Raw genomic sequence first — 23428 nt, 5'->3', positions numbered from 1 at the left:
CAAATGTCCAGGGGAAAAATGGTATGTGAGTTGCATTGCCTGAATATACTCCTTCTCCATTTTCTCTTTTTTGAGAAAACATATTTAAGGGTGAAGATAGGAAAGGATGATAAACCCAACATCATAGGGGGACAAGAACATTTCAGAAATCTTACCGTAGCAAGGACTAAGCTTTAACTACATGGTAATTATATTGGAAAAATGATAATTATGTGTCAAGTTGCATTAATGTTATTGCATCATCTCCAGAGTGTTTGATAATTAAGTTGTCACTATCAAGTTTATACTGAAAATCATTTGTATTGAAGACTTTCACCAGGAAAAGAATCCCAACTGGAGTTCAAATTGGTCCTCCTTGAAAATGTCCAAGAGTTCTCATGGCTAAACTTTTGTTTCTCTAGCATCTAGATAGGCATCCTATAAGAAGCAAGGAACCCTTAAAACTGTCCATGAGTGTGTCCCCACATTCCTCTTCAACAAAATGCCTCTGCAAGAGGCTGTCATTCTCCTACAGGGAGCTTTCTGGATTATTCTTCTTTCTTCATTGGTGGTTTATGGAGGACATGGAGGCAAACATACAACCTCCCTGGGGAATGAGTCAGTGGCCATGAGAGCATTCACTTCAAGGAAAGATCAGAAGCATATGATAAATATTGTGTGACCCCAAAGGCTTTATGCAAACCAATACCAAGTCATCCAAAGATAAAACCTCTGCAGAACCATTATTTGATGACTCATTAGGGGGTAATTAATCTTCATAATAAATCTAAGATTTTGTTTTCAGAACAAAACAGATTAGCCAGATTTTACTGTGTACAACAATGGATAAAATACACAAATTATTCTTTAGGATATACATAAATGGTAGGAAAAGAAAATATGTGTGTGTGTGGAGGTTTATAATAAATATATCTGGAAATGCTGTGTTAAATTGACATTTTGTTCCTAAAGAAGTTTCCAGTACTTTTCAGAAATGTTGATGTCTTAAAGTTGATTGTGATCTTCCAAAGGTTGACTAAAGATTAAGAGGTATAAACTTTCAGTTATAAAATAAGTCGGGGATTTAATGTATAATATAGAGAATACAGTGAATAATATTGTAATAACTTTATATGGTGACAGATGATAACTAGCTCTATCATGGTGATCATTTTGTAATGTATAAAAGTATCTAACCACTATCTTATACACTTGAAACTAATGTAATACTGCTTGTCAATTATAATTTTAAAAATATATAACAGGGGCGCCTGGGTGGCTTAGTTGGTTAAGCGGCTGCCTTTGGCTCAGGCCATGATCCCAGGAGGGTCCTGGGATCGAGTCCCACGTCCCGCTCCCTGCTCAGCCTGCTTCTCCCTCTCCCTCTGCCTGTCACTCTGCCTACTTGTGCTCTCTATCTGTCAAATAAATAAATAAAATCTTAAAAAATAAAAATAAAAATATATAACATTACTGAAATATATTTGATTAGGGTGTCTTTTGTCATTGATTATTTTGTGTGACCACTGTTCCATGGAATTCAGTTTAAAAAATGCTGGTATAAACATTCTTTTTTTTAAGATTTTATTTATTTATTTGAAAGAGAGAGAGCACAAGCAGGGGGATGACAGGCAGAGGGAGAGGGAGAAGCAGGCTCCCCACTGAGCAGAGAGCCCAACTCAGGGTCGACCCCAGGACCCTGGTATCATGACCTGAGCCCCAGGCAGATGCTCAACCAACTGAGCCACCCAGGCACCCCTGTTATAAACATTCTTATTGAACAATCTTACTATTATTTTTTTAATTATAAAAAAGGTAACTGGGAGGCAGTGAGATTAGATTAGATTATATACACGGACAGGTATGTAAAGTCAAAAAGAAACAGAACCAACATCAGCAGACTAAGCCCGACACAGATAAATGATCAGGAAGGAGAATTAGCAGGTGAAAAATTTAGAAACTAAGATCACCCATGCCAAGATTTCAAGGACCATGTTGAAAGTGTACTCTTTGCCACTTAGCAGAAAATAACTCACCATTGCTCTCTAGTTACGAAGACGTGCCTTCTTCCAGTTTCTTTGTTTTTGTTACCTTATCTGTGAGCTGAAAAGATAGAGTACCCTTCTAATAGGGCAGTTGTGACAAAGATGTGATGTTTGAAACAACCTAACTCGGATCCCTGCACATAGTAAGTGCTTAATTTATATCAGCTCTTATAATTATAGCAACAACTTGTTTAACCTTTTTTTTTTTTAAGATTTTATTTATTTACTTGACAGAGAAAGACACAGCGAGAGAGGGAACACAACCTTTCAGTTCCTTAACAGATCTCATGGCTTAAAACCTATGAGCAAGTCTAGGCTTTGAAGATGTGATGTTTGATATAAAGAACTTTGGATTTGGATTCAAAACATGTCATCAGAGAGTCTATTTTTGGCTCATCAAAGTGAAGTACCTTTGAGCAGAGCACTTTTTTCCCCTAATCATCAGTGCCCTTGATACAACATTGTTATTAACTCTATTTCTGACAAATCCAAGGTTTCTGCATTGGTGGAAGGGGTTTGGATTGGATTGTCCTTGACTATGTCATAATGCATGTGAAAATAGTTTAATAAATGTCAAATACCAAGTGTAAATAGGTCTTAAGGTCCATAGATGAAATTTGATGACGGAAAATTAAGCTATAATAGTTTTACCCATTATGCATATGTATGTAGGAAATTTTTATTAAGATACCTATAGGTAGGACATGATATTTAAAATATGTTTATGTCTGTGTTTTACTTTAGGCTGAGATAAACCTATCAACAAATTCATTCAAACAGTGCTATTTAGAAACTGGAGGAAATTTATAGAAAGTGAAGAAATGTTAACATTTTTCACTCTCTGGGAATACAAGCACACTATGCAATGTGTGAGGTTCCTTTCCTTTCTATGCTTGATTCAGAAATACAGTCTCAGCCTAATAGTCCATGACATTTTCTTTTTATTTAGTTACTTGGTTCAGTGGGACAATGCCATTGTACTGACTGGTTTGCATCCATCAGTAAATGGGGAACAATGTTTGTTCAGGAATCCCAAGCTCTCCCTAGTTCTGCTCCTCCTTTCGTCCCTTGCTTCTGACCCCCAAGACATTGCATGCCTTCTGCTGCTCTCAGAAATTGCTTGCCACCACCAGTCTACTCTCTCCAGTGGTGTCCACCCCAAAGCCCAGATTCACCACAGAACTAAAAATTCCCATCTATCCTCTCTTTTCTGCCTCTACAGACAAGTATAGGGGTGCTTTCCATCTGAATTGCTCCTTTGTTGATCACTATAAGGAGCTTTTCAGAGAGTTACAAAGTCAAAGAAATAAAAATGGGGAAATAAAAAGTTGAAAAGATTTTCACAGTACTCTTCCCTGGTATCCAGTGCCGTATTGCTTACTGGCCGGATAAACGCAAGTGGAATAGAGCTTTTGCCCCCACCCAGACTCTTTCACTCCTGACTGTTCTTTTCAGTAAGGTATTTTCTGTTTTGGTCTCCCTAGGTTACTGTGAATCACAGTCACAGGGGGAGCTTGTAAAAAGTACAACTTGGTACTCTTAAAAGGGTAAGCATTTCTCTGCTTTTTCTCCTGTGTTTTATGAACAACAACAACAAAAAATGTTTTATAAACATTAAGTAATGTCCCATTCCTTCAAAAAGTGCCTTTGTATTAGCTCCTCCCTGAAATCATCAAATTGGTTCTTAAAATTCTAAAAGATACAAAGAATGTGAAAAGCCTCAGCTAATTTGGTAATTTGCAAAGGACATTTAGAGAATATGTATCCCTTCAGAATGTATATTTAAATCATAGATAAGTTTTGTTTTTTGTTTTTTTCCTTTGGAACATTAGTTGTATTCCCCTCCTACCCTATCTGAGGAAGGAAAAAATAAAAGGTGGGGGGGGAAGGAAGGAAAATAAATACATATGATAAGATAATAAAAATAAACAGGAATAAAGATTTTGCTTTTTCCCAAGGAGCTATAGGCAAATCAGGGAAGTAGAAATAGCCACTTGTGACCATAAACAAAAAAGAGGTTATTTCTACAGTTCCACCCAAGGTAAACATAGTAATGAATGTCAGGTAACTAGATAGAAACATTAAATAATTTTATACCATTTCCTGTACCTGAGTTTTTCTGGGAGTAGAGTTAATTTTCTGGTGGCATCCCAATTACTGTGGGGTTATGCTAGCAATGAATTAACTTGAAAATACGGGGAAAAGTTATGAATAAATTTAACCAAAGATGTATAAGATCTCTACATGGAAAAAAACCACAAAACATGGCTGAGAAAAATTAAGAATATTAAATAAATTGAGACATACAACCTTAGAGTACCAAACATAATATAGATGGGCCACTTATAAACATTAACCATAAAAGGAACATAAAGCCAGCAAATTGAACATTCTCAAAATTAAAATCTTCTATTCAAAAGACATTTGTTGAGAAAAGATAAAGGAGGAGTACCTGGGTGGCTCAGTTGGTTGGGTGACTCAGTCGGTTAAGTGTCTGCCTTTGGCTCAGGTCATGATCCTTGGGTCCAGAGATCAAGTTACATGTCAGGCTCCCTGATGAATAGATATCAAAGATATTTTTTCAAATTCAAGACCCATGCCCACTAGAAACTGTTAGTAAAGAAATAATTTTAGAATTTTTCATTAAAATAATAAAAATAGATATTGAAAAAATATAAAAAACAAGCATTATTAATAATGATGAAACACTAGATTAGAAGCATTCTCATTAATTCTAAGTTCAAGAATAGATAATGCCATCATTATTTTTAAACTGCATTCTAGAGGTAATCTTTAATAACATCAGAAAGGATAACACAATAATAGGTATTTTTGAAAGTTAAGAGTACAGTTTTCAGTATTTACCAATTACATGATGTTTCACCTGGAAAGCCCAAGAAAAGCAGCTGCAAAACAAAAATAAAGAGGCAAAATAATAAGCCCAGTAACAGAGTTGAACAAAATTAGCATAAAACCAACAACGTTCTTAAATAGCTGGTTAAGAAATATGTAATTCCATTTATAACAGCAATAACTAAAAACAATATCATACAGTTCCTGGTATAGAACCTTAAATATCTACCAATAAGCACTTGAAATAAATACTTTAGAATATTTGAGACTGAAGAGGGATAGGGAAGCCCCAGAAAATGAAAAATAAAAGTTGAGATGGGCTGATTTTATAAATAATAAAGCATTAAAAAGATTTGCGTCAGAGTTCTCTCCTTAAGATCATCAGTCTTAGAAATTAGAGGCTATGTTTCAAATTTTGTGTTCCTAAAATCTAGCATCTAATATGGGGCACCTGGTGGCTCAGTTGGTTAAGCAACTGCCTTTGGCTCAGGTCATGATCCCAGGGTCCTGGGATCAAGCCCTACATGGGGCTCCCTGCTTGGTGGGGGTCTGCTGCTTCCACTTCTAGTGCTCTCCTGCTTTCTCGTTCTGTCAAATAAATAAATAAAAATAAATACATAAAAATAAAAATAAATCTTTAACATCTAATATATGATAGGAGTTAAATCAATGTTTGTTGAATGAATGATATATATGAAATAGTAATTGAATGAATGAATGAATACATTCACAATGCAAGAGTGGCTAATGCAGCAAATGTTCAATTTCCAGTACAAATGCCTTTCCCTGAAAGTGGAAATTGCATATAAAATCATTTATTGCGTGAGCACTTGAGATTGTATAGCTCTACCAAAAATAGAGAGGGCCCACAATGGTTGTTTTACTACCTCCAAATGTCAAAGCTTATCACTACTTTGAAATCTGGAAGTCCCACAAAATGTAATATGTGAGCTTCATATTTAGTAAGACTTTGAAAAAACTCATTCAAACCATGTACTTACTCCCAATTTTCCCTCAGGGTCCTTTGGGATACCAGATGCAGCTGGAAGCCACTGTAGATGTCAGAGTGAGACAGTTGTTTGAACCCAGTGATGCTAAAAATAAAGTGAGTGGTGGAGCCACGTGAAAGATTAGCCATAAAGAACTCAGCCTTTCTTCAGAATTACAGTTATCTCTGAAAAACTGTTTGAACTGATACTCTAAGTGGGAAGAAATTCTGACAACACATCATAAGGGATTTTCATAGAGAGATTAACTATATTGGTTCATGAAACTCAGATATGTCTAGTGAGTATAGGAAAAGGGTAGAGATTTTAAGTTTTATTGAAAATAAAGCTTTTAAAATTTTCAGACCCAATTTTGATGAAATATAAGACTTTTAAAAAACAATAATTATTTATTATGAAGTCATGGGGTAGGGTAAGGCTTAATAGACACCCTAGTATAGATTATACATTTCAAAACCAGAAGATCAGGTACAAATCCTGGCTCTAACACTGAGCTATGTGATCTCTGATAATTCATTGAACTATCCCAAGCCTTGCCTTTTTTATCTAAACAATGAGACTAATAATGCCACATTAGTTATCTTAGGGCAGATCATCTGGGCAACTAGAAAAGAATGAACAGATTGTAAATGTTCTCTTTAGGAAAGAATGTCTCATGGCATGGATTTCTGCATTGTGTTATATGTGACATAATAGGACTGAAAAGAACTGTAGATATTAGCTCCTGTCCACCAAGATCTTATGACACATTCCCTTTCCATAGACCCTTCTTTGTTTTCCTTCCTCCATCCCCCATTTGCTCTCTGTTTTCCTTCTTTCTTTTCCTGCTCTCACTTACATATCAATTCAGCACCTGAAATGTACTAGATTCTGAGCAAGATGAACAAGGTATCCCCACACTCACTCCCAAAAGCTTTCATTCATTCTCATGAAATAGCTTGGAAACCTAGTTCATCTAATGCAATTCTAGCATGCCCTTAAGAAACTGATAGCAATTCTTGCATTTCCCCCACCACCCTCTTTAAGACTTGTAACTTAAATTCTTAATCCTTATCATAATATATGCATATATCTCATGCTTATTTGTTTATGTGTGATAAGAGGAAATGAATAGGGCAATTGTCTAATAGTTTAATAACAAGGCTAATATGTTGTCTTCATATACAGACATCTGGTTTGTGCATGAATGTTTAGAGAGGTGGCAGATTGTAATGCTTTACATGTTAGACTTGTTTAAAATGATCCATTTCTTTTTTATTATTATTTATTATTTATTTGAAAGAGAGCAAGAACAAGCAGGGAGAAAGGTCAGAGAGTGAAGGAGAAGCAGGAGGGAGAGGGAGAAGCCGGCTCCCCGCTGAGCAGGGAGTCAGACACAGGGCTTGATCCCAGGACCCTGGAATCATGACCTGAGCCGAAGGCAGCAGCTTAACCAACTGAGCCACCCAGGCTCCCCTAAAATGATCCATTTCTGAACCTGTGTGCTGTGTGACCTTGGACAACACACACATAAACATTCATAAAGAGAGAGGGAGAAAAAGTTAGCATATAGCTACCCATATATTTAGTGCTGAACACTTATTTTCCAGTAAAATAAGCCTCCATTCATTTATTTTTAGAAGTATTTCTTGAGTGTCTACTTGGCACATGCTGTGTGCTCAGTGCTAGCAATACAGATATAAACAAGTAAGATGTGATAAGGCTGGAACTGAATTAAATACTGGGACCCAAATGGGGAAATCAGGCGTGCATAATTAAGACTCTTAACTAATTCCTAAATTGTATTTACACTTTAACTGTTGTTTTTATACAATGAGAAAGCACAGAAATTAGGTAGAAAGATCTCCTATGTATCAGTCAAATGCAGAGAATACCATTATTTAAGGAAATATCTACAGCTTTCTTTTTTCATATTCTAAGATATATCACTTTGCTATGTAATTAACAGTTTAAAGGATAAATGAGATTAGATATTAATGTTTTTAGCTTCCTAGAAAGATTATTATCGATGTTAAATCTAAATAAAACACTTTAGAAAAAATAGAGATAAGTATAGTGGTTACCAAAGTTAATCTGGTTATAGAATTTGGCACTTATAAAAATACATAATAATTCCTAAAATCCTACCTTTCTCCCTAAATTGCTATGACATCCATAAGACTTTTCAGTAAGGTCTATTAGCCAGGTCTGTAAAACACTCTTAGGAGAAATACTGGTTTTTAGTACATTTTTTTTCATATTGGGTAATTTGGGGAGTAATTTAAGAATTTTTAAATCATGAAGACTACTCAGTCTAATTATATAGAGTCTGCATCACAATTACTACTTTGGATTTTCTTTAGCCCATTTTAAAATTAGCTTTTGGCTATATTATTTATAAAAATAAATAAAAACAAAATTACCTTTTCTTTTCCTTTTCTGGGGGCCTTGCTTTATATAAGAAGTGACAACATACTTATTTATTGGCCACTCCATTTTCAAGTTGTAGGAAATAAAAGTAAATATTTATTGTAAGATGCATATTCATAAAATATAGATCTGGTACTACAACTTGACTAAATTTTTGAATATATTCTCTACTTTCTAAGTGCTCTGCAGAATATCAAGTATTGTTTCCTTTATAAGGTTATTTTCTTTGATCACAGTTCTATATTCTTTGATCAAGTTGTTTATTTTATCTTTTTCCCTGGCTGCTTTCATTTATCTAACACCCTGCTGTTTGCTTCACTCTCATTAAATGTTGCTGATTCCTAGAGTGAAATCAGTTTTCTTGACTTTGGTTTATCATGATCTCAAGCTTGTTTTTCTTACTTTCTTGATTTCTTTTTTTTTTCTTCACTTCTTATATACTAAAATTCTATTTTTTCAAAAACAAAATGAAATGAAAGAGAATTTTAAAAGTGGCTTCATGCTCCTAAATAAGACATCTCAATATCCTTTTCAGTTTAATGGGAAAAAAAGCAATACTCCAACTACTAATGTTTCAAATGAAATATGTGGGGCAAGTCCCAGTCCTTCACTTTTTTTTTTTCCTAGTTGTGTGTATTTAGGAAATGGGGAGAGCAATTCAAGATATTACAAAGAGAGCATTTTAGCAACACATATACAGAGTTTCAAATTCCTGCACTGCATTAATAGTTCTAATATATATATATATATATATCCATTGCTTCCACCATGATCATAAGGGCAAACTTGATAAGCAAACTACCAAATCATAGTTTAAAAAACAGAGAGCTGAGGACCTAAATATAAAGTGATGAACACTTTGTAGGAAAGAAGGGATCCACAGATGGTTTCAACTCTGGTGGAGTGTTGGGAGTTGGAGGAAGCTATCAGAGAAAATGGTTGGGAGAAAAATAGCAAACTTTTTATCAAACTTTTAATGGCTGTATATATGCTTACTTGACAAATTAGAATCATTAGGAATCCCAGCTGGGGATTATGCCTGCAAAGAGCTACCAATTCTTTCCCATAGTGTTTTACTGAATCACAAGAGTGGCACATAGTCTGAGGGAGGAGAAGAGAACTGACAGTTTCCCTCTGAGACATGAGGGGCTTTCATCAAGAGGAAAGGCAACTGTCACCTGGATGTTAGGGAAATGGTGGGAGAACTCAAGGAAACCCTTCTGAGGGACACCAAGTTTGCCAGGGATGCTACAGGATCCCTACCAAGTCTGGGCAAATGCATAAGAAAGAGATCACCTACTACAGAAAGTGAGTTTCAGGAAGAGAAAAGGAAGAGCTCTCTACCATTCTATCTGGGCTGTAAAGCCTAGAGAGAAAAAGAGTTCTTGTTTCAGAAACCTGGTGTCTATAAAGTAGAACATGAAGTAATATTCAGTCTGTTAGTGCTCATATCCCATGCCTTGCTAAAGGAAGTATTAATCCTACTTTCAAAATATTTGAAGCCAGTGGTGAACTGAACCCAACTAAAACTAACACAAACTCTATGTGCATCTCAAATGAAGATTAGATTGAGTCAGCTTCTACAGTAGCAGACTGAAGGGAAAAAGGGACATAATGGACTATACTCTTTACTGAGGTTAAATTCCAAATGTTCTATCTCTACTATCTTATTATCCATAATATCTGATATACAATAAAAAAGTATATCACACACACACAATAACAGCGAGGTGTGTAACTCAAAGTCAAGAGAGTATATAGTCATTAAAAGTAGACATAGAGATAACCAGATATCAGAATGATCATGTTGGAATTTCAAAATAACAATGATAGTGAATTAAATGATCCAGGATAAATGATCGACCACATGCATGGACAGATTGGAACATTGAAGATGAGGATACAAAGGAGAATGCTATAATATATATATAGTTTAATACTATATATATTGAATATACAGTTTTATATATATATGTATGTACATATATATATAATGAAATATGTATATGTATATAATGAAATAGTTGAGGAATTTGGCATCATATTAGATACAAAAGAAAAAGAACAGTGTGTATGTTTTCTCAGTGTTTTTTTTTTCTTTCAGTGTATTAGTTTTCTACTACTTTTTAACACTTACCACAAAGTCATCTTCTTAAAATAACACACATTTGTTTTCTCACAGTTTCTGTGAGTCAGAAATCTCAACACAGTTTAGGTGAATTCTCTGCTTAGAGTCTCACAAGGCTGCAATAAAAATGTGAGAGACTTGACTGAGGAAATATCTGCTGCTATATTTTCTCAGGTTGTTGTTTCTCAGGCATAATTTATTTCCTTGCAGCTGTGGGATTCATGGCAGTTTGTTTCTTCAAACCAGCAATCACTGATAGGGAGAGAGGGGAGAAGGAAAGAGACAGACTCTGATACAATGGATATTAAAGTTTTATGTAATCACATACAAATCAGCTAGAAGAAAGTCACAAGCCCCCCTTCTACTCAAGGGAAGGAAATTACACAAAGGTGTGACTATCATGAAAAGAGATCCATGGAGCCACCTTAAAGTCTGTACATAGCAATCAATGAACTTCAAGGCAAGTTGATAGAAAATAGCCAAAATGAAACATAAAGATGAAAAAATTTTCAAGAGCTGTCAAGTAATGTCAAACTCTCTAGCAAATACGTAAGTAAAGCTCCTAAAATAGAGAAAAGGGTAGGGAACAGAAATATCTGAAAAGATTATAGCCAGAGTTTTAAAATCCTCATGAAAAATATCAATGCATAGGAAAAAATTAAAATTAAGACTCCACAAACATCACACAGGATCAACACAAACAAAGAAATCTAGTCATGGAATTGATAAATTGCTGAAAACCAAAGATAAAGTTCTAAAATCAGCCAGGGAGTGAAAAATGACATATTTCAATTAGGGAAACAATGATAAGAATGTTAACTAATTTCTCATGGGAGGAAAAATATGTAGGCCAGAATATAATGGAAGAACACATCTTTAAAGTGCTGAGTGTAAATAAATAACCTAGTAACTTAGACTTCTGAAGACAATGGAAATATACTTCAGAATTGAAAGTGAAATAAATACATTTCCAGAATTACAAAATCTGAGAGAATTAGTCTTTCATTATAAGAAATGAGCTATAAAAAAAGGGAAAAAAAGCTTTTTTTTAATTCTTAAGGAATATGATACCAGAAGCAAACCTCAGTCTGCAGAAAGAAATGAAGAGCATCAGGAAGGAAAAATATGTAGTTAAAAATACAGAACAGTTTTTTTGTATATATTTAAATTTCTTTAAATGAGTATTATCTGTTTCATGAAAAAGCAGTACCAGTGTCTTATGAGGGTTTATAACATAAGTAGAAATAAAAAGCATGTCAAGAAGTGCAAAATGACTGGAGAAAGAGAAATGGGATTATATTTTTTATTCATGAAGTAGTGAAACATTATCTGAAAGTAGAATGTGGTATATCTAAGATGCATAGTGTAATTTCTAGTATAGCCACGGAAAGATAACAAATAGAGTTTTAGCCCAGAATTCAATATCAGTGATAAAATAGAAATGGTATAAAAAAAAGAGGAACAGAGAAATAAAGTAAAAATAGGAGAAATGAAAACAATAAGATAGAAGACTTAAGGGCAAATATATTGAAAATTACATTAAATGTAAATAAACTCTAAACAAAAACAAGAAGGCAGAAATTACAGTCAGTAGAAGTAGAGAAAGCAAAATTTCAAGTTCTTTCCGAGCCTTGAAATGATGACTATAGGACAATTCGACTGGACTGAATTCTTTACCCCTAGTCACACCTCTGTCATGTTTTTGAGTCTTTGAGGAATAGAATTTACACATATTAATAAACTTGGGTTTGCTCAGTCTTTGAAGTATTTTTTATATATACCGATAGATACAACTTTATTTTTATTTTTAAAACTATTAGAGGGTTTCCCAGGAATGTAAAGTTGTTCAATTAAATATTGATGGGGAAATGACTGCTTATGAATAGGATGCTACTGCTTTGTTCTCATAATCTCAAACATCAAAATTAACACATTATGGTGGCTTTTATTTTTATTTGAAAAATTGTTATACCAATTAAATGAAGCAATTTTTAAAATAATACAGAGAATCGCATACAACCCACAAACCTAAAACAAACTTACTCTGTGTGTGGAAGGAACTGGTTTGCATTGTAATAAGTTACTAGCTTTCAAGAATGAAAGGATTATCATTAAATGTCTGTTCTTCTATTTTTTAGCTATTTGACCTCATGCAAATTTCACAAACTTGAGCCTCAGTTTTCTAAAATGAGATAAACAACCAAATTTCTGAGAAATTCTAAAATATATATTTTAGCACAGTTTTAAATGCTGAGAATCAAAATGCATCTTTAATAACATTTCAAAAATAATTTTATATCTACAAGAAAGTTTAAAAGATAATACAGAGTTCCTATATACCTCACACCCAGTTTCTTTTACCATAATACATTTGTCAAAATTAAGCAACCAACATTTGTATGCTATTATTAACCAAACTCCAGACATTATTTGTATTTAACCAGTTTTTATACTAATTTTCTTTTTATTTACTTGAAACAAGATAACACATTGTAATAATTCATTATGTCTCCTGTAACATTTTCTCACTTTTTTTTTTGATTGTCATGACCTTGACAGTTTTAAAAAATAATGGTCAGATTTTTGTTGACTGTCCTCAATTTGAGTTTGTTCTTTGTTCTCAAGATAGATGGAGGTTATTGGTTTTAGGGAAGAATACCACAAACATGAACTATTATTCTTCATGATATCATATCAGGGTGGACATCGTGGTATCAAACTAGCATAACTGGTGATGTTAACCTTGATCATTTGATACTTTGAGTTATAATCCAAATTTATCTTTTTCTTCAGATTTTTCCACTTTGACCATTGAAAACTCTTTCAATTTTGCTTTTGTCTCTTTGGCATGTCTCCAACCTTTTGTTTTTAGGTGTTTTCTTGCTTTCTGGCCCTACAAGATGATTCAGGTTCATCATATATTTTCCCTGCTGCAGCCCTAGAATGAGCCACTTCTACAAGGAGGCTTGATTTCTTCCATTGGAGAAGAGCACTTAGAAACCAAGTGCTAGATATGTTTGTGGCTTCTGGGGTTTCACTGTTTAAATGAGTGTTAAAATATAGTGGGACCTTTTAGAGCTAGGATATAAAGGTATGCACACTCACTCAAATATATATATTTGTAATCATTTTTCCAGTTTATATATTTAGCTAGCTAGCTAGCTAGCTATGCTAAACACGAGTTCATACTGTCTCCAGCTTTACTTTAGTAGCACAGGGGCACAGGGGTTCATTCTAAACTTCTAACCTTGCTTATTTGTAACTTACTCTTTAGCAGTGAAAAACTTGTTTCATTATCCACCATCCATTAACTTGTATGTTAAACCCCACTATGCATGTATTATAGTATAGAACTGTTGACCCATACCCCCACAAGAAACAAATTTACCAACTGGAGTACTGTCTTTATGTAAAGTTACCTTTTCCTTAAGTTTTTGCATGAAAAGTTATGTTCACACCAAATCCTATATGCAAACTTTTATAGCAACATTATTTATAATCCCCCAAATCTGGAAGCAACCAAAATGTTCTTCAACAGGAAAATGGCTAAACAGACTGCCATATCCCAACAGTAGAATGCTATTGGGCAATAACAAGGACTGAACTACTGATTTGCAGGACTGCATGGGTGAATCTGGAAAGCATTTTACTAAGTGAAAGAAACCAAGCCCAAAGGGCAATATGTTGTTGTGAGTCCATTCACACACCATTCTAAGAAAGGCAAAACATAAGAAAAAGAGCAGAGTATTTTTTAAGATGAAAGAACTGTTCTGTATGGTACTGGATGGGGAACACATGATTTTGTGGATATGATTCAACGTATAGAACCATAAATCTCAAAGAGTGAACTTTAATTTCTGCATATTTAATAAAAATAGTCACTCAGATGTCAGGAGTCTAGGATTGAATGAAGACTTTGATTCCCCACCCACCACCGGCCCCCAAATAACTTTATTACAAATTATATTAGTTTGCTTTGGCTTCCATACAAAACACCAGACATTACATGGCTTAAACAATAGAAATTTATTTCTCATAGTTCTAAAGGCTGGGAAGTGGAAGATCAAGGTGCCAGCTGATTTACTTTCTTCTAAAAACTCTCTTCCTAACTTGTGGATGGCCCCTTGTCATTATACCCTCACATTGCTTGTGAAGTGTGCACCGAGAGATCTTTCTTTTCCTTTTCTTATAAATACACTGATCCTATTAGATTAAGGTCCCACCCTATGGCCTCATTTAACCTAACTACCTCCTGAAAGTTTTATTTCCAAATACATTCACATTGCTGGAATAGGGGTGGGTGGTTTAAGACTTCAACATGACAATTTTGAGGTGACAAAATTTAGTCCATTACACAAATGTATGACATAACCACACAGAAGGGGTTGAGAAAAAAAATAGCTAACATAACTAAATTTGGAAAATGTTATTTTTGATGTTTGGACTAGAAACTATACGTGTAAAGTAAAAATTAATTTTATGATTGTTGCATAAATGTCACATGTTGTGATGCTTTTTCTCCCTCCCATCTTTAAGAGTTGTTTTTTTTTTCTGTAATGGTAAGAGTTGTTATTAATTTGATGGCACATCTTAAAATTTATGATATTTAATGTCTTATAGAGATTAATTTTATAACATCTTTAAAGCTTCTAGTGCATCCTCAAACACAGAACTGGCCCTTAATTAATAGTAGCTGTTACACTTAGTAAACCTTTACATAGTTAAAAGTGAACATACAATCTTTTACTCTGTCTTTGACAGAATATTAGAATATTTCTGTGTTGTGGTCATGATAGCAATAATAATTTTTAAATTACCTTGTATCTTTCTATAGAAATGTTTACCTATTACTACCTATTACTACCTATTCCTCTATTTTCAGATATTCAAATTGCATCTGGTTTTGAGATTTGTTGCACATTCCTTGTGGATGCAGGAAGCTGTTTCTTAGGGTTTAAGCTTAAAATAAAACTGAGGCTTTTAGAAACATGCAATCGAGACCAAACTGATTTTGGAGTATATCTTAAAAGTTATATGAATTTGAAAATAATGTCACGAGTTGGGGATTGGATTTGTAGCTATCTTAAGAAATTATTTCCATGGTCTTTTCAACTAAATTTAATGTGTTCAATTAAATGTTTTCTTAGGATACTTGCATGTAGGTACAGCTATCACCACAATGGGTTCTTTAAATTGTATGGATACATGTCCCATGTAAGATATATATTTGCAAATATTTTCTCCTATTTTGTGGGTTGGATTCCTTTTTCACTTTCACTTTCTGATGGTGTCCCTTGAGTCACAATAGTTTTTTCATTTTAATGAAGTGAAGCTCTCTTTCATTGTTCCTCAGGATTTTGGTGTTATGTCTAAGAATCCTCTGCTAAATCCAAAGTCATAAAGATTTTCCCCTTTGTTTTCTTCTAAGAGTATTATAGGTTTATTTGGTGAAGTTATTAAAAACAGTTACAACTGGATGGGCTTGGAGCAAACAACCATGATCTGAACCGGACCTCACTGTCCTGAAATTTAGTGCTCTTCAGTCATTAGTATTGTGATTCTCAATGATCAAACATTGAGTCCATTTAAAACTTATTTCTTGGGATTATAGTGGTTAACACATTAAAGGGTGGTATAAAACACCATACCTCTAGAATATACATATGTAGTATTTCTCTCCCTACAGATTTTCAAGCCTTTAAACACATAATTATATAGGATACATATAGATTCAGGAAGTATTACTTTCTCTTTATTGTTTCTTTAAATGTATCATTGTTTGAAAATCCTATCATCATATGAGTTTCTGGCAACAGAATTATTCATCCAGAAGATAAAACAAGCTAATTTCTGCCTGACTAAAATGTCCCTGCATATGATATGATAAGAATAATTTATAAATAACTTTATGACTTTGAAATAATCTACTGTTAAGATTTATCTTCTGCTTACCTTCCAAATAATCATTTAAAAAAATAAATCATCTCCTGGAATAAGCCAGAAACTTGGACACTGTGCAGGGGATTCCTGATAGCTGTTATTATTTTAATCAATTAATTGAGAACAGTAGATAATGTTTAATCATAGAAATGGCTCACACAGTTGTTCCAGTGTTGCTCTAGCCTCAATGGGCCAAAAATATATTGGGTTTTTTTTTTTTTTTTACAAAGAAGACAGCTGTCAGGAAACAGTTCTAGAAGTCTGCACTGTTCACTTTTATTTAAAATTATATTACTGTTTATGCTTACTTTGATCATGGATGTATAAACTAAGATTGTAATAACATGCACGGGAAAAAAGTATATCCTCATGATTATGTTTCTCCCATTATAAAGAGTGATGCAAAGTCCAAAAATTGAGATCAGACATTGTTACACACCACCTGGGTTTTATCAGACTGATCCCTGAAATCATCTCTATACCTTTTTTTCCAAATGGTCAGGGTTTCTTGTTTGTTTGTTTTTCCCTTGAGGGAAGAGGGCTTCAGAATTGAAGTGATATTTATTGAATATTGATATATTACAAAATAACAACAACATCTTATGTGATCTTTCTACCTTTTCTGTTCACACACAATGTGTTTCTCACCCCTTATAAGTTGAAGCACATTACCTTGACTGGGTTGTATGTCAACATTAACAAAACTGAGCTTCTAGATCTCAATTTTTTATGTTATCCTTAAGTCTCTGGTTTAAAACAAATTGAAAGGCAAAATGGGGGTGGGAGGGTGAAGGAGGGAGAGGAATGAAAGAGAAAGGAATTGTGTAGAGTCAATAAACCAGCATCAAAAGTGAATGAAAGGATGAGTAATCATGCTTGTTCAGTGGATTTCACCTCTGAGAGTGGTGCCTGCTGAGATGAAGGCAAGGTAGTGACAGTCTCCACAACCACTAACCCCCAAAGCCTAGGTCAAATACTCCTATTTTTTCCTCAGTGTTGGTGCAACTCTCTGTTTATTTGACCTGAACATGCACCAGGCTGTGAGACAAAGACGGGGTCTCTGACTTGTTGACCACTGTATCTCCTGTTTTAGCAGAGACTGCTTCAGACTTAACAAATACGTGTTGAATAAATACTTCATGTGAGAAGGGTACAGAGATCAGAGCAGTTGAAACGGGACTATTAAGGGCATTTTTGAATGAAAGATATCCAACGACAGGAGATTATATGTGTAAGAAATCATGAAGGCATTTCCATTTGAACCTACTTTTTATGCCTGCAAAGTAGCAAAACAAAAGAAATGTCATTCAAAACCAGAGTATTAGAACATTACCTCCTTAACCCCACCCACCCCTATCTACCTTCTTGAATATTAGTATCTTGATCCTCACTTTTAAGCTCCCATCTTTCCCAAGTCCTGACTTAGGCAAAAAAGCTCACCACCCAAGCACTTACAGTTCAATCATAGAATTTTAGATCTCGTCCCTATGTATTAGTCACATGGAATTATATTAATAAATCAATTATTTAAATATTGGTAATGGAATGGGGGTAGTAGTCCCTTTTAGTAAGGTAAGTATTATTATATAATACATCATTTGCAAATTGTTGCCATTAAATATATGCATGTAATGTACACATGGGCATACATGATTAATTGATATATACATATAAGACATTGTTATTAATGTATTTTGAAGAAAACTATCATGCATTGCAGATAAAATTACTGTTATTAAATCCTAGATAATCTGTGACACTAATACGATTAAATATGAAAGGATATATAATTTGTACCACTTTCTCAACATATCCCTCCAAATGCTGACTACTAAAGAATGGCAGTGTTTATTTTATTCATCCATATATACAATATTCCAAATTCTCATCCTCACTAAATTAACTATGAAATGAGATAATCCATGATCATTTAAACTGGTTTTAAAAATTTGCTCTAGGGAACTCATTGTCCCTGGATTGATAAATTTGACTCTAATTCTGTTCATAAAGCTTCATTGCTGTACAATAACTGATTAAGCTCTGCCTTGCATTTTGAAACCTCCAAACCCCCGCTGTGAAAGTTCTACTTGACTTCATTTCTCCTCCCAGAATAAGGCCACAAAGTCTATTTTATTACAACTTTCAAGTGCAAAACATATTAAAGTTAAATAGTTAAAGTTGCCTATAAAAATGCTACAACTTTTAAGATTAACTGATGGATATGCTTGAACATGCTTGAATATATGCATTGAATGAGTAGACAATGGTAAGTGTTTTTAAATAATTCTATTTGAAATAGCCATTTCTTTTTGCAAGCTTTGTTTTTGTTGCCAGTTTATCGAGAATAATCAATCAACAGTATCTGCTGGAAGAAAAGAAAAATATTCTTGTAAGACTTCTCAAATTCACTAAATGCATTTTCATGGTTAAAATAGTTTCCTATTTAAATGGTCATCCTTTTATTTAAGAAAAGTTTTCCAAATATAGGGTTTATGTTATAGGCTCTGTGTTAAATCATGCATTGCAAACTATTCTTAGACGATGCATAGAGGGACTACAAATAATTCCAGTAGAACTGACTAGTATCCTTGCCTGAAAACATTCTTCTCTTGCAACATATAAATTAAGTATAAAATACAGATTTAAGCACTGCTCATGTTGACAGTCTTAATCAGTATTAAACAACATTGAACATCCAGAAAGACAGAAAACAAGTTTTCTTTAAAGATTGAATCATGCATACACATGATTCACAATCATAAATACACATACACATACTCATATATATCATACACATGTAAATTCTTACATATTCTAAGCTCTAAGAATAATAAATATCCTTTTTAAAGTTATTTTTTTAAGATTTTTTTAAATTTATGTATTTGAGAGAGAGAGAGCACATGCAACAGAGGGAGAGAGGAGGAGGGAGAAGCAGACTCTCCTCTGAGCAGAGACCTGATGTGGGGCTCGATCCCAGGACCCTGAGATCATGACATGAGCTGAAGGCAGATGCTTAACCAACTGAGCCATCCAGGTGCATGTAAGAATAATAAATATCCTAATAGTTAAGAGTTTATTAAGCTCATACTGTACACAATAGTAAGTACAGCCAACATTATTTAGCAAAAAGATCACTGTCAGCAGACAGAAGATTTTGGTTTAATTGCCTCTTTTACTCTTCACTAAATTTTAGTTCTTGGAGAAGTTTTTTTAGCTAATGTTTGTACTTTAGTTTTCTTCCTATATGTAATGGGGATAATAAGCCCTACCTCAAGGGGTTTTTCATAAGGCTATTTCTATAAAATATTTGGCACAGTAAGTGGAACATTATAAGAATTCAACAAATGTAAGCTTACTCCACTCATGAGTTGTGGGGAAATCAATAGAGTATGTAAGACATGGCTTCTGGCTCAAAGAAACATAGTATCTACTAATACAAAAACCAAGGGAGAATCACAGGAGAAACTAAATAGCCATCCAGGGGGGATGGAATTCTTATTTCATTATCAATTGAGTAGTAAATGTCCCCTCTGAACTACAAATTAAAGGGAAGGAGAAATAGCTCTAGAATAGTTTGAGGTGGCCCATTGCAGAGGGAGATTTTATAAATGGATAGGATTTGAGTAAGTGAAGATAAATAACAACTGAAGTCATATATAGGAAAATTAGGCCTTCATTTTTATTTATAGCCATAATCTTTCAAATCTTTCAGTCACTTTTGCCTGTTGAAAAGTAAAAGCCACAGTTTTTGTTTTGTTTTGTTTTTTAAGTTAGGGAGAGAGATAAGCTAGGGGAGGGGCTGGGTGGGGGAGAGAGAGAGAGAGAATCTTAAGCAGGCTCCTTGCCCAGCATGTAGCCCAGTGCAGAGCTCGATCTCACGGCCCTGTGATCATGACCTAAGCCAAAATCAGGAGTTGGACACTTAACTGAGACACCCAGGTGCCCCAAAGCCGCAATTTTTCTTAAAAGTGAGGGGTCTGAAGGAGTTTTTTTCTCTTGAATGTGAATATTTGAGAAGTCTATGTCAAATATTATACTCATGGTTGTGTCCACTAAAGAAAATAGAAGAAGAAGAAGAAAAGAAAAAGAAAAGAAAGGGAAAGGATGAGAGACCAGGAAGGGAAAGACCAGGGGAGGTGGCATGGTGGTAACACAACTCTGCTGATTATCTCTGATTAGAGTTGGTAGCTGGTCTTCCCTCAGGCACACTTAATAAATTTAGACAAGGATTTCTCCCTTTGTATTCCTTTGTTTTGTTCTCTATAGAGTGAGGTTGTTGCAATTCACAAATCCCTGAACACCTTCCACTTCTGGTACATCTTCTGGGAAGCCCAACTCTTCCACTGCCAGAAAACTCTTGGATATCCTATTAGAAACTGGAACATGGGAGAGAGGGTCAGACAGAAGAACAAGCACAGCAGGCAAGAGTTCATAGGCAACACCATGAGTCAGAAACTGGAATTTAAAATCGTGGAATTGCTTCCAAATGCAGAAAAATATAAACGAATATTATCATGATGGCTTTTAGGATAATGAGAAAAACTTGGCCCCTCTCTATTTAGTGGTGAACACTGAACAAGAAACCACCAAATAAGATGCGTCCATTACTCAGTTCAGCATTAAAATACACTCTCATGACTTCTTACCAGGATCTCCCCCCCACCCCTGCCAGGACACTTTCTCCCAGTTAATAGATTATTTTAGCTAGATTTAGTGTATTTGACCTCTGGAGAATGAGTTAGAGGTTGCTATTACTGTGAGAGGGAGGAGGCTTTCTCATCTCTTCCCCATCTCCCAGCCTCCTGAGAGCAACCTTCAGACTATTTCCCAAACCACTCAAAACACTAACATTCCAGTGAAGTTTACTCCATAACTACAGGTAATTATCCCCCTGGGGGAAAAGATCTGAAATTTTATGGGCTAATCAAATGCCTTTTCTTTTCTTAAGTCTCCTCCTTCAACTATCCTATAAAACTTAAAAATTGCACACCATATAGAACATATAAGTGTCGAGAAAATGGTAAAATTCACTTAATGATCATTATTTTTGTTAAGATTTCCATTGGCAGCATGGTGATTCTACATTTGTCATCAGATGAGCTTAGAGCTCGAGTCATTAGGCATTTTTTTTTTTAATTTCAGTATTCATTGATATTGGAGTTTCATATCAAGACCAAAACTTAACCCCCATGTCTGTTTTCCCTCAATATGGAAAAAATTCCATTGACCTTTCATTTTTGTTATAAACCCCTCAACTTTTATGGGGTCATTTGGAAGAACAGTGTATTTCCTATTCCAATTCCATTCATTAGAATGTGTCTATTGTATATTTTGTTTTTAGGTTACCAACACAGGCATGTTTTCTGATTTACCAGACTGATGGGCTCCCTGTTCTGAGTCCTAGCTTCCAGAAAATGCTCTATTTTATTTGATCTACTGGTCAGAACTTGGTATGAAATCCATGAGTAAAAATGTATAGGGAAAGATTTGACTTAAGTTGACTGCTATTAACACAATGAATATTTATATACAGAAGAGAAGGGAAAGACACAGAAGAATGTAGGTTTCAGTCTACCTTTTAAATCATGAGTAGAAATTCTTTGCCATAGAACTATTTTTCAGGTATAGGAACCACAGTTTGGGCAGATCTGGTAGGACTAGATAAGTTGCACTGGCAAGAGTGGGCATGATTTGATCTTCATTCAGGAACTCAGAATATGGGTCACTTGTGGGCGGAGTGTACAGATGACATATGGAAAGGGAGGGGGAATTTAGATCATGTTGTGTATGTTGGAATAGTCCCTACAGGAATCTTATAGGGTATTATAGTCCATCTTGGTACCAGGGCACATCACCAGAGTAATTCTCACCTGACTAAAGTGGTGTGTGTGTGTCTGTGTGTGTGTGTGCATGTGTGTGTGTATGCACAGCATGTGTATATTGTGTTAGTGGCTTGTAGGTCTAAGCCTATCCTCTCTCATGGGGATACAAGGAAAGAAAGGGTAAATGGAACTTCTGATTTTTTTAGATACCTACCCTGACCTTGGCATAAGGCTCAATTTTATTTATTCAAATCTCACTTGATTTCTACAAATAGAAGAGTATAATAGATATTTCTTTATCAGGTGAAAAATTGAAGTGCATAGAGGTTGAGTTATGTGTCTCAGGTCACTTAGGCCCTCTGGTGCCAAACCTGATATATCATCAGTTCCAGAACATGTCCTCATGCAAAACTAGCTTAGCAGGATTTTTCTTAAAGTTAGGTGTGGCAGTCCCAGGACAGGGTTCAAGGGTGAGACCTATTCAAAGAGGGCTCCAAGGAGTCTGTCTGAAGTCTAGTTAAGGACTGAATCTTTGTTAGTGTGTTTGTTGGCTTCATAATTCATATTTTAAATTCAATATGTATTTTACACTCAAAGCTCATCTCAGTTCAGACTAGTCACCTTTCACATGCTCAGTAGTGTTCTATGGCAGTGGCTAACGTGCTACCCAAGAGATTTCAATACAGTTTATCTAGGGCAGGTCCCAGTCGTCATCATCATTATCATCATCATTATTATTACTATTGTAAATCCTGAAATGATATAATTGTGCAGCCAGGTTTGAGAACAAGGATTTAAGAGCTTGTTTGCTCCATAGTGCATTCTTCATTGTTACTTTTATGAACATCTGGGTTTTGCTAAGTTCCCAAGTGACTCCAAAAAAAATCACCAAAAATTTCTTAGCACATCACTTGTCTTCTATCATGTTAAAACCCTTCCAGGACCACTTAATGGCATGTGAATTATATAAGAAAGATGTCTTATTAGGACAGGACAGAGATCATTTTAGGAAATCTGCATCCCCTGAACTTTTTGAGCTCTTGCATAAATCCTGTTGATATTTAAAACCAGGCATATGTCTCCAGAAAATAAAGTAAAACTGTGGCTTTGAGAAAAAAGACAAGTTAGAATAAATCCATTGTTAGATACAAAAGACCAAACCTGTAACTATATTTGAGATATTTAAAATACCCTTTTGAGTAAATCTTCATAGAAATATGATTTTCAACTAAAGACATGTGATGC

This window comes from Eumetopias jubatus, unplaced genomic scaffold (genome assembly GCF_037043125.1).
Source record: "Eumetopias jubatus isolate StellerSeaLion01/CBP00866 unplaced genomic scaffold, mEumJub1_p1.0 scaffold_10, whole genome shotgun sequence".
NCBI lineage: Eukaryota > Metazoa > Chordata > Mammalia > Carnivora > Otariidae > Eumetopias > Eumetopias jubatus.
Note: the sequence above shows the minus strand (reverse complement) of the source record.